This window comes from Pongo abelii, chromosome 21, assembly GCF_028885655.2.
Source record: "Pongo abelii isolate AG06213 chromosome 21, NHGRI_mPonAbe1-v2.0_pri, whole genome shotgun sequence".
Taxonomy (NCBI): Eukaryota; Metazoa; Chordata; class Mammalia; order Primates; family Hominidae; genus Pongo; species Pongo abelii.
In genome coordinates, this window is record NC_072006.2 from 52,121,369 (window position 1) to 52,131,849 (window position 10,481).

The 10,481-nt window shown below is 53.5% G+C and overlaps 1 long non-coding RNA gene across 1 annotated transcript; it reads left to right on the forward strand.

The window, feature by feature from the left end:
* Positions 1-236: 236 nt before the first annotated feature.
* LOC129052138 (uncharacterized) lies at positions 237-10,123 on the forward strand. Its single transcript, XR_008516974.2, has 2 exons — positions 237-416; positions 866-10,123. It is a non-coding gene; the product is annotated as an uncharacterized LOC129052138 (long non-coding RNA).
* The last annotated feature ends 358 nt before the right edge of the window (positions 10,124-10,481 follow it).

Genomic DNA, 10,481 nt, shown 5'->3' on the forward strand with positions numbered 1-10,481 from the left:
CATGTGCTCCCAGGCAAAAGGAGTTTGCTGTGGGTGCCCCTCCCTGTCTGTGCGTCCAGTGTGTGGATATTCTTTATACCTTGCCCATATTGTACAAATACTTTTTTCTATTCAATATTTAGAAGACATTTCATTAAATAGTAAGATGGCAGATGAACATCAGGAAGGAACATTAGGAACATCCACAGTGTTCCATCCAGGAACCTTCACCGTGGAAACCCTTGTGCTCATGGGCATGGTCTCAAGACACAGTCAGCTGTTGGGGATCAGAGGCCACACTCGTCGTAGCAGAGAGGCAGGACCAACTGGGAGAGGGTCCTTCTGTGACACCTACTGCATCACCGGGCTGTGTGAAGTGACTCAGCTGCCAGAACTCACACAATATCATTCTACACCAAAACCTCACAGGAAAAATGGTAAGTTCTCAGTTTCTCCATTAATAGCAACTCTCAGATTAATCTCTGTCCTCCATTGCTTCTCCACGAAACAACTTTTTATAGCTTTGCTTGGGACTATTTTTCCATTGATTTTTTATTTTACTAACTGATTGAAAGATATATATTGTGTGTGTGTGATTTTGTCTCTGTCAGCCAGGATAATCATGGTTTAATTCTTATTATTTTTATTACCAACATCCTTTAGTTTTTTTAAGCTTTTCAATTCCTAAGGGTATTAATCAAGATCTTTCTGTCTCATGAGACACAGAAAACAAATCCAAACTGTGTAAGAGGAAAAAGAATGCACTCATCACTAGCACTGAGACGTTCCCAAGCTTAGCTTGCTTGGGGTACAGCTACATCTACCGTTTCCAGGGTCATCCTGTAACTCTCTCTCTCTACTTCCCCAACTTTGGCTCCATGTTTAGCTACACGACTCTCAGGCTTAAACAGCAGCACTGGCACCTCCCCCAGATCTCCAGCTCCCTGACCCTCAAACTCCAACTAGAGCACCAGCTCCGCCCCAGGTCTCCAGCTCCACAATCCTCAAACTACGACAGCAGCACCAGCTCCCCTGGGGATCTCCAGCTCAATGACTCTCAGACTTGGGAGGCAGCACCGGCTCCCCACCAAGGCTCCAGCTCCACCACCCTCAAACTAGAAAGCAGCACCGGCTACTCCCTGGGTCTCCAGTTCCCTCAAACTTCAACTATAGCACTGGCTCTTCCCTGGGGCCACCAGCTCCACAACCCTCAACTTACATGGTGGTAGCACCAGCTCCTCCCTAGGTCTCCAGCTACACGACCGTCAAACTTGAACTGCAACACCAGCTCCTCTTTGGCCTCCAGCTCCACAATCCTCCAAAAACAACAGCAACACTGACTCCTCCCTGAATCTCCAGCTCAACAACCCTCAGACTTGAGAGGCAGCACCGGCACCTCCCCAAGGCTCTGGCTCCACGACCCTCAGATTTGAAGAATGGTAGCACCAGCTCCTGTCCAGGTCTCCAGCTTCACGATCCTTAAACTAGAACAGCAGCACCGCCGCCTCCCTGGGTTTCCAACTCCACGACCCTAAGACATGAATGGCAGAACCGGGTCCCCCCTTGGGCTGCAGCTCCAAGACCCACAGATTTAAACGGCAGCACCAGCTCTTCCTGGGATCTCCAGCTCCACGGCCCTCAAACTAGATCAGCAGCACCGGCTCCTCCCTGGGTCTCCAGCTCTACAATCCTCAGCCATAAACAGCAGCAGCACTGGCTCCTACCTTTGTCTCCACTTCCACGACCCTCAAACCACAACAGCAGTACCAGCCTCTCCCCAGGTCTCCAGATCCATGACCCTCAAAATAGAATGGCATCATCGGATCCCTCCTGGGTGTGCAGCTCCCAAACCCTCAAATTCAATTGACACACCGGATCCTCCCCACAGTTAAACACCAGCACGGGCTGTTCCCAAAGCTCCAGATCCACGACCCTCTGACTTAAATGGCGGTAGCACCGGCTCCTCCCTAGGTCTCCAGTTCCATGACCCTCAAACTACACAGCAGCACCGGCTCCTCCCCAGGTCCACAGCTCCACCACCCTCACACTAGACACCAAGACTACCTACTCCCCGCTCTCCAGCTACACAACCCTCAGTCTTGAACAGCAGCAGCTCCTCCCTGTACCTCAAGCCCCGTGACCCTCAGACTTGAACAAGAACAACACCATCTCCCCCCCAGGGCTCCAGCTCGAGGACCCACAGATTTAAACAGCAGCACTGGCTCTTCCTGTGACCTCCAGCTCCACCACCCTCAAACTAGAAGAGCAGCACCGGCTCCTCCTTGGGTCTCCAGCTTCACTACCGTCAGGCTAGAACAGCAACACCTGTTCCTCCCTGGGTCTCCAGCTCAATGACTCTCAGATTTGAAAGGCAGCACCGGCTCCTCACAAAGTTTGCGGCTCCAAGGCCCTCAAACTAGAATAGCAGCAGCTGCTGCATCTTGGGTCTCCAGCTCCACAACCCTCAAAGTAGAAAAGCAGCCCTGGCTCCTCCCTGCCTCTCCAGCTCCTCAAGTCTGAGGGTTGTAGAGCTGGAGACCCAGGGAGGAGTCAGTGCTGCTGTTCTATTTTGAGGGTCGTGGATCTGGAGACCCAGGGTGGAGCCGGTGCTGCTGTTCTAGTGTGAGGGTCATGGAGCTGGAAGACCCCGGGAGGAGCTGCTGCTGCTGTCCTACTTTGAAGGTCATGGAGCTGGAGACCCAGGAAGGAGCCATTTGAACAGCAGCACTGGCCCCTTCCCGGGTCTCAGGCTCCACGACCCTCAGACTTAAAAAGCCGTAGTATGGACTTCTCCCTGGGTCTCCAGCTCTACAACCCTCAGACATGAACAGCAGCAGCACTGGCTCCTCCCCCTGTCTCCAGTTCCACGACCCTCAAACTACAACAGCAGTACCAGCCTCTCCCCATGTCTCCAGATCCACAACCCTCAAAATAGAATGGCATCACTGGCTCCTCCCTGGGTCACCAGCTCCCAAACCCTCAAACTTCAACTAACACAGCAGATCCTCCCCACAGTTAAACAGCAGCATGGGCTGTTCCCCAAAGCTCCAGATCCATGACCCTCTGACTTAAATGGCAGTAGCACCAGCTCCTCCCTAGGTCTCCAGTTTCACAACCTTCAGCCTTAAACAACAGCAGCACCAGCTCCTCCCTGGGTCTAAAGCTCCATAACCCTCAGACTAGAACAGTACTACTCCCCCCTGAGTCTCCAGCTCCATGACCGTCAAACTACAACAGCAACACAGGTTCCTGTCTGGATCTCCAGCTCAGCAACTCTCAGACTTGAGAGGCAGCACTGGCAACTCCCGAAGGCTCCAGCTCCACAACCCACAGATTTGAATAATGGTAGCACCACCTCCTGTCCAGGTCTCCAGCTTCATGATCCTTAAACTAGAACAGCAGCACCACTGCCTCCCTGGGTTTCCAGCTCCACGACCCTAAGACATTAATGGCAGAACCGGCTCCTCACAAGGGTTCCAGCTCCAGGACCCACAGATTTAAAAGACAGCACCAGCTCTTCCCGGGATCTCCAGCTCCACTACCCTCAAACTAGAAGAGGAGCACCATCTCCTCCCTGGGTCTCCAGCTCCCAAACTCTCAGACGTCACCTAACACACGGATCCTCCCCACAGTTAAATAGCAGCACGGGCTGTCCCTGAAAACTCGAGATCCATGACCCTCTGACTTCAATGGCAGTAGCACTGGCTCCTCCCTAGGTCTCCAGTTCCATGACCCTCAAACTACACAGCAGCACCGGCTCCTCCCCAGGTCTACAGCTCCACCACCCTCACACTAGACACCAAGACTACCTCCTCCCCGCTCTCCAGCTATACCACCCTCAGACTTGAACACCAGCAGCGGCTCCTCCCTGTACCTCAAGCCCCATGACCCTCATATATGAACAACAACAACACCAGCTACTGCCTAGAGCTCCAGGTCCAGGACCCACAGATTTAAACCGCAGCACCAGCTCGTCCAAGGATCTCCAGCTCCACGACCCTCAGACTAGAACAAGACCTCGACTCCCTGGGTCACCAGCTTCCTGACCCTTGAACTACAAAAACATTGCTCCTCCCTGGGTCTGCAGGTCGAAGACCTTCAAACTAAAACAAGACCTCTCCTCCCTGTGTCGCCAACTTCCGGACCCTCGAACTATGACAACCTGGCTCCTCCCTGGGTCTGCAGCTCCACGACCCTCAGACTAGAACAGGACCTCTCCTCAGTGGGTCGTTAGCTTCCATTCCCTCTAATAACAACATTGCTCCTCCCTGGGTCTGCAGCTCCATGACCCCCAAACTAGAACAAGACCTCTCCTCCCTGGGTCACCAGCTTCCTGAACCTCAAACTATGAAAACATTGCTCCTCCCTGGGTCTGCAGCTCCACCACCCTCAAACCAGATCAAGATCTCTCCTCCCTGTGTCATCAGCTTCCTGACCCACGAACTATGACAACATTGCTCCTCCCTGGGTCGGCAGCTCCACCACCCTCACTCTAGAACAAGACCTCTCCTCCCTGGGTCGCCAGCTTCCTGACCCTCAAACTATGACAATATTGCTCCTCACTGGGTCTGCAGCTCCACGACCCCCAAACTAGAACAAGACCTCTCCTCCCTGGGTCACCAGCTTCCTGATCCTCAAACTATGAAAACATTGCTCCTCACTGGGTCTGCAGCTCCACGACCCTCAGACTAGAATAAGACCTCTCCTCCCTGGGTCGCCAGCTTCCAGTCCCTCAAATAACAACATTGCTCCTCCCTGGGTCTGCAGCTGCATGACCCTCAAACTAGAACAAGACCTCTCCTCCCTGTGTCACCACGTTCCGGACCCTGGAACTATGAAAACATTTCTCCTCCCTGGGTCTGCAGCTCCACGACCCTCAAACCAGATCAAGATCTCTCCTCCCTGTGTTATCAGCTTCCTGACCCTCGAACTAAAACAACATTGCTCCTCCCTGGGTCTGCAGCTTCCAGTCCCTCAAATAACAACATTCCTCCTCCCTGGGTCGGCAGCTCCACGACCCTCAGTCTAGAACAAGACCTCTCCTCCCGGGGTCGTCAGCTTCCTGACCCTCGAACTATGACAACATTGCTCCTCCCTGGGTGGGCAGCTCCACCACCCTCAGTCTAGAGCAAGACCTCTCCTCCCTGGGTCGCCAGCTTCCGGACCCTCGAACTATGAAAACAATGCTCCTCCCTGGGTCTGCAGCTCCACGACCCTCAAACCAGATGAAGATCTCTCCTCCCTGTGTCATCAGCTTCCGGACCCTCGAACTAAAACAACATTGCTCCTCCCTGAGTCGGCAGCTCCACGACCCTGAAACTAGAACAAGACTTCTCCTCCCTGAGTCACCAGCTTCCTGACCCTCGAACTACAACAACCTTGCTCCTCCATGGGTCTGCAGCTCCACGACCCTCAAACTAGAATAAGACCTCTCCTCCCTGGGTCTCCAGCTTCCAGACCCTTGAATTACGACAACATTGCTCCTGCCTGGGTCTGCAGCTCCACGACCCTCAAACTAAAACAAGACCTCTCCTCCCTGGGTCGCCAGCTTCCTGACCCTTGGACTACAACAAAATTGCTCCTCCCTGGGTTGGCAGCTCCACGACCCTCACACCAGAACAAGACCTCTGCTCCCTGGGTCTCCAGCTTCCGGACCCTCGAATTACAACAAAATTGCTCCTCCCTGGGTCGGCAGCTCCACGACCCTCAAACTCCAACGAGACCTCTCCCTGGGTCGCCAGCTTTCTGACCCTCGAACTACAGCAACGTTACTCCTGCCTGGGTCTGCAGCTCCACGAACGTCAAACTAGAACAAGACCTCTCCTCCCTGAATCTCCAGCTTCCCGACACTTGAATTACAACAACATTGCTCCTGCCTGGGCCTGCAGCTCCACAACCCTCAAACTAGAACAAGACCTCTCCTCCCTGGGTCGCCAGCTTCCTGACCCTCGAACTAAAACAACAATGCTCCTCCGTGGGTCTTCAGCTCCACGACCCTCAAGCTACAACAAGACCTCTCCTCCCTGGATTGCCAGCTTCCGGGCCCTCGAATTACAACAAAATTGCTCCTCCCTGGGTTGGCAGCTCCACGACCCTCAAACTACAACAAGACCCCTCCTCCCTGGGTCGCCAGCTTCCTGACCCTCGAATTACAACAATATTGCTCCTCCCTGGGTCGGCAGCTCCACCACCCTCAAACTAGAACAAGACCTCTCCTCCCTGGGTCGCCAGCTTCCTGACCCTTGAACTATGACAATATTGCTCCTCACTGGGTCTGCAGCTCCACGACCCCCAAACTAGAACAAAACCTCTCCTCCCTGGGTCACCACCTTCCTGAACCTCAAACTATGAAAACATTGCTCCTCACTGGGTCTGCAGCTCCACGACCCTCCGACTAGAACAAGACCTCTCCTCCCTGGGTCGCCAGCTTCCAGTCCCTCAAATAACAACATTGCTCCTCCCTGGGTCTGCAGCTTCCAGTCCCTCAAATAACAACATTCCTCCTCCCTGGGTCTGCAGCTCCACGACCCTCAGTCTAGAACAAGACTTCTCCTCCCGGGGTCGTCAGCTTCCTGACCCTCGAACTATGAAAACATTGCTCCTCCCTGGGTCTTCGGCTCCACAACCCTCAAACCAGATCAACATCTTTCCTCCCTGTGTCGTCAGCTTCCTGACCCGCGAACTATGACAACATTGCTCCTCCCTGGGTCAGCAGCTCCACGACCCTCAGGATAGAACAAGATCTCTCCTCCCTGTGTCACCAGCTTGCAGACCCTCAAACTATGAAAACATTGCTCCTCCCTGGGTCTGCAGCTCCACGACCCTCAAACCAGATAAAGATCTCTTTTCCCTGTGTCATCAGCTCCCTACCCTTGAAATATGACAACATTGCTCCTCCCTGGGTCTGCAGTTCCAAGACCCTCAGTCTAGAACAAGACCTCTCCTCCCTGGGTCGCCAGCTTCCAGTCCCTCAAGTAACAACATTGCTCCTCCCAGGGTCTGCAGCTCCACGACCCCCAAACTAGAACAAGACCTCTCCTCCCTGGGTCACCAGCTTCCTGAACCTCAAACTATGAAAACATTGCTCCTCCCTGGGTCTGCAGCTCCACGACCCTCAAACCAGATCAAGATCTCTCCTCCCTGTGTCCTCAGCTTCCTGACCCACGAACTATGACAACATTGCTCCTCCCTGGGTGGGCAGCTCCACCACCCTCAGTCTAGAACAAGACCTCTCCTCCCTGGGTCGCCAGCTTCCTGACCCTCGAACTATGAAAATATTGCTCCTCACTGGGTCTGCAGCTCCACGACCCCCAAACTAGAACGAGACCTCTCCTCCCTGGGTCACCAGCTTCCTGAACCTCAAACTATGAAAACATTGCTCCTCACTGGGTCTGTAGCTCCACGACCCTCAGACTAGAACAAGACCTCTCCTCCCTGGGTCGCCAGCTTCCAGTCCCTCAAATAACAACGTTGCTCCTCCCTGGGTCTGCAGCTGCATGACCCTCAAACTAGAACAAGACCTCTCCTCCCTGTGTCACCACGTTCCAGACCCTGGAACTATGAAAACATTGCTCCTCCCTGGGTCTGCAGCTCCACGACCCTCAAACCAGATCAAGATCTCTCCTCCCTGTGTCGTCAGCTTCCTGACCCTCGAACTAAAACAACATTGCTTCTCCCTGGGTCTGCAGCTTCCAGTCCCTCAAATAACAACATTCCTTCTCCCTGGGTGGGCAGCTCCACCACCCTCAGTCTAGAGCAAGACTTCTCCTCCCGGGGTCGTCAGCTTCCTGACCCTCGAACTATGAAAATATTGCTCCTCACTGGGTCTGCAGCTCCACAACCCCTAAACTAGAACGAGACCTCTCCTCCCTGGGTCGCCAGCTTCCAGTCCCTCAAATAACAACATTGCTCCTCCCTGGGTCTGCAGCTCCACGACCCTCAAACCAGATGAAGATCTCTCCTCCCTGTGTCATCAGCTTCCGGACCCTCGAACTAAAACAACAGTGCTCCTCCCTGGGTCGGCAGCTCCACGACCCTGAAACTAGAACAAGACTTCTCCTCCCTGAGTCACCAGCTTCCTGACCCTCGAACTACAACAACCTTGCTCCTCCGTGGGTCTGCAGCTCCACGACCCTCAAACTGGAATAAGACCTCTCCTCCCTGGGTCTCCAGCTTCCAGACCCTCGAATTACGACAACATTGCTCCTGCCTGGGTCTGCAGCTCCACGACCCTCAGACCAGAGCAAGACCTCTCCTTCCTGGGTCTCCAGGTTCCGGACCCTTGAATTACAACAAAATTGCTCCTCCCTGGTTCGGCAGCTCCAAGACCCTCAGACCAGAACAAGACCTCTCCTCCCTGGGTCTCCAGCTTCCAGACCCTCGAATTACAACAACATTGCTCCTCCCTGGGTCTGCAGCTCCACGACCCTCAGACCAGAACAAGACCTCTCCTCCCTGGGTCGCCAGCTTTCTGACCCTCGAACTAAAACAATAGTGCTCCTGCCTGGGTCGGCAGCTCCACGACCCTGAAACTAGAACAGGACTTCTCCTCCCTGAGTCACCAGCTTCCTGACCCTCGAACTACAACAACCTTGCTCCTCCGTGGGTCTGCAGCTCCACGACCCTCAAACTAGAATAAGACCTCTCCTCCCTGGGTCTCCAGCTTCCAGACCCTCGAATTACGACAACATTGCTCCTGCCTGGGTCTGCAGCTCCATGACCCTCAGACTAAAACAAGACCTCTCCTCCCTGTGTCATCAGCTTCCTGACCATCGGACTACAACAAAATTGCTCCTCCCTGGGTTGGCAGCTCCACGACCCTCACACCAGAACAAGACCTCTCCTCCCTGGGTCTCCAGCTTCCGGACCCTCGAATTACAACAAAATTGCTCCTCCCTGGATCGGCAGCTCCACGACCCTCAAACTCCAACAAGACCTCTCCCTGGGTCGCCAGCTTTCTGACCCTCGAACTACAGCAACGTTACTCCTGCCTGGGTCTGCAGCTCCACGAACGTCAAACTAGAACAAGACCTCTCCTCCCTGAATCTCCAGCTTCCCGACACTTGAATTACAACAACATTGCTCCTGCCTGGGCCTGCAGCTCCACAACCCTCAAACTAAAACAAGACCTCTCCTCCCTGGGTTGTCAGCTTCCTGACCCTCGAACTAAAACAACAGTGCTCCTGCCTGGGTCAGCAGCTCCACGACCCTCAAACTAGAACAAGACTTCTCCTCCCTTGGTTGCCAGCTTCCGGGCCCTCGAATTACAACAAAATTGCTCCTCCCTGGGTTGGCAGCTCCACGACCCTCAAACTAGAACAAGACATCTCCTCCCTGCATCTCCAGCTTCCGGACCCTCAAATTACAACAAAATTGCTCCTCCCTGGGTCAGCAGCTCCACGACCCTCAAACCAGATGAAGATCTCTCCTTCTTGTGTCATCAGCTTCCGGACCCTCGAACTAAAACAACAGTGCTCCTGCCTGGGTCAGCAGCTCCACGACCCTGAAACTAGAACAAGACTTCTCCTCCCTGAGTCGACAGCTTCCTGACCCTCGAACTGCAACAACCTTGCTCCTCCATGGGTCGGCAGCTCCACGACCCTCAAATTCGAACAAGACCTCTCCTCCCTGGGTTGCCAGCTTTCTGACCCTCGAAGTACAGCAACGTTGCTCCTGCCTGGGTGTGCAGCTCCACGACCCTCAAACTAGAACAGCTGCTTCCTGGACTTCCAGCTCAATGACTCTCAGACTTCAAAGGCAGCACTGGCTCCACCCCCAGGCTCCAGCTCCAGCACCCTCAGATCTGAGCAGTGGCAGCACCAGCTCCTTTCTGGGTCTTCTGTTTCACGATCCTTAAATTAGAACAGCAGCACCATCTTCTCCCTGGATCTCCAGCTCCACGAAACTCAAGCTAGAAGAGCAGCACCGGCTCCTCTGGGATCTTCAGCTCCACGACCCTAAGACATCAGTGGCAGCACCGGCTCCTCCCCTGGGCTCCAGCTCCAGGACCCTCAAACTTGAACAAAAACACCAGCTCCTCCCCAGGCCTCCAGCTCCTTGACCCTCACAAACAATCCCTTCTTATGAAATAGAGCAGTCAGGAAAACTGTAGAGGAAGTAAATAAATAAATGTTTTCCTTTCAAATTGATGTTTCTTTTCTGTTCACGCAAGTCAGGAAACTTTTCTACTTTCCATCAAGCTTGCAACCTACTTGCATTGAATTGTAAGATGGAAATCCACCATTTGAAATGACCTTTAAAAACTTAGTAATTCTTTTTTACTATGATCTTATCTCACAGCTCTAGAAACGATCTTTCACTTTGCCTGTGCAGAAGTCTTGTGAACATTCAAACTATGAATTTACTTGGTTGAGATTCCTAGAGTTCACATTATCCCCAAATGTTCCTGCCCTCCTTAAAATGTTCTAACACGTTCCCCTCACCCGAGCATAAATGCCAGTTTCCATCCACAGCCCACAATGCCCAGCACGGCCCTGCCTTCT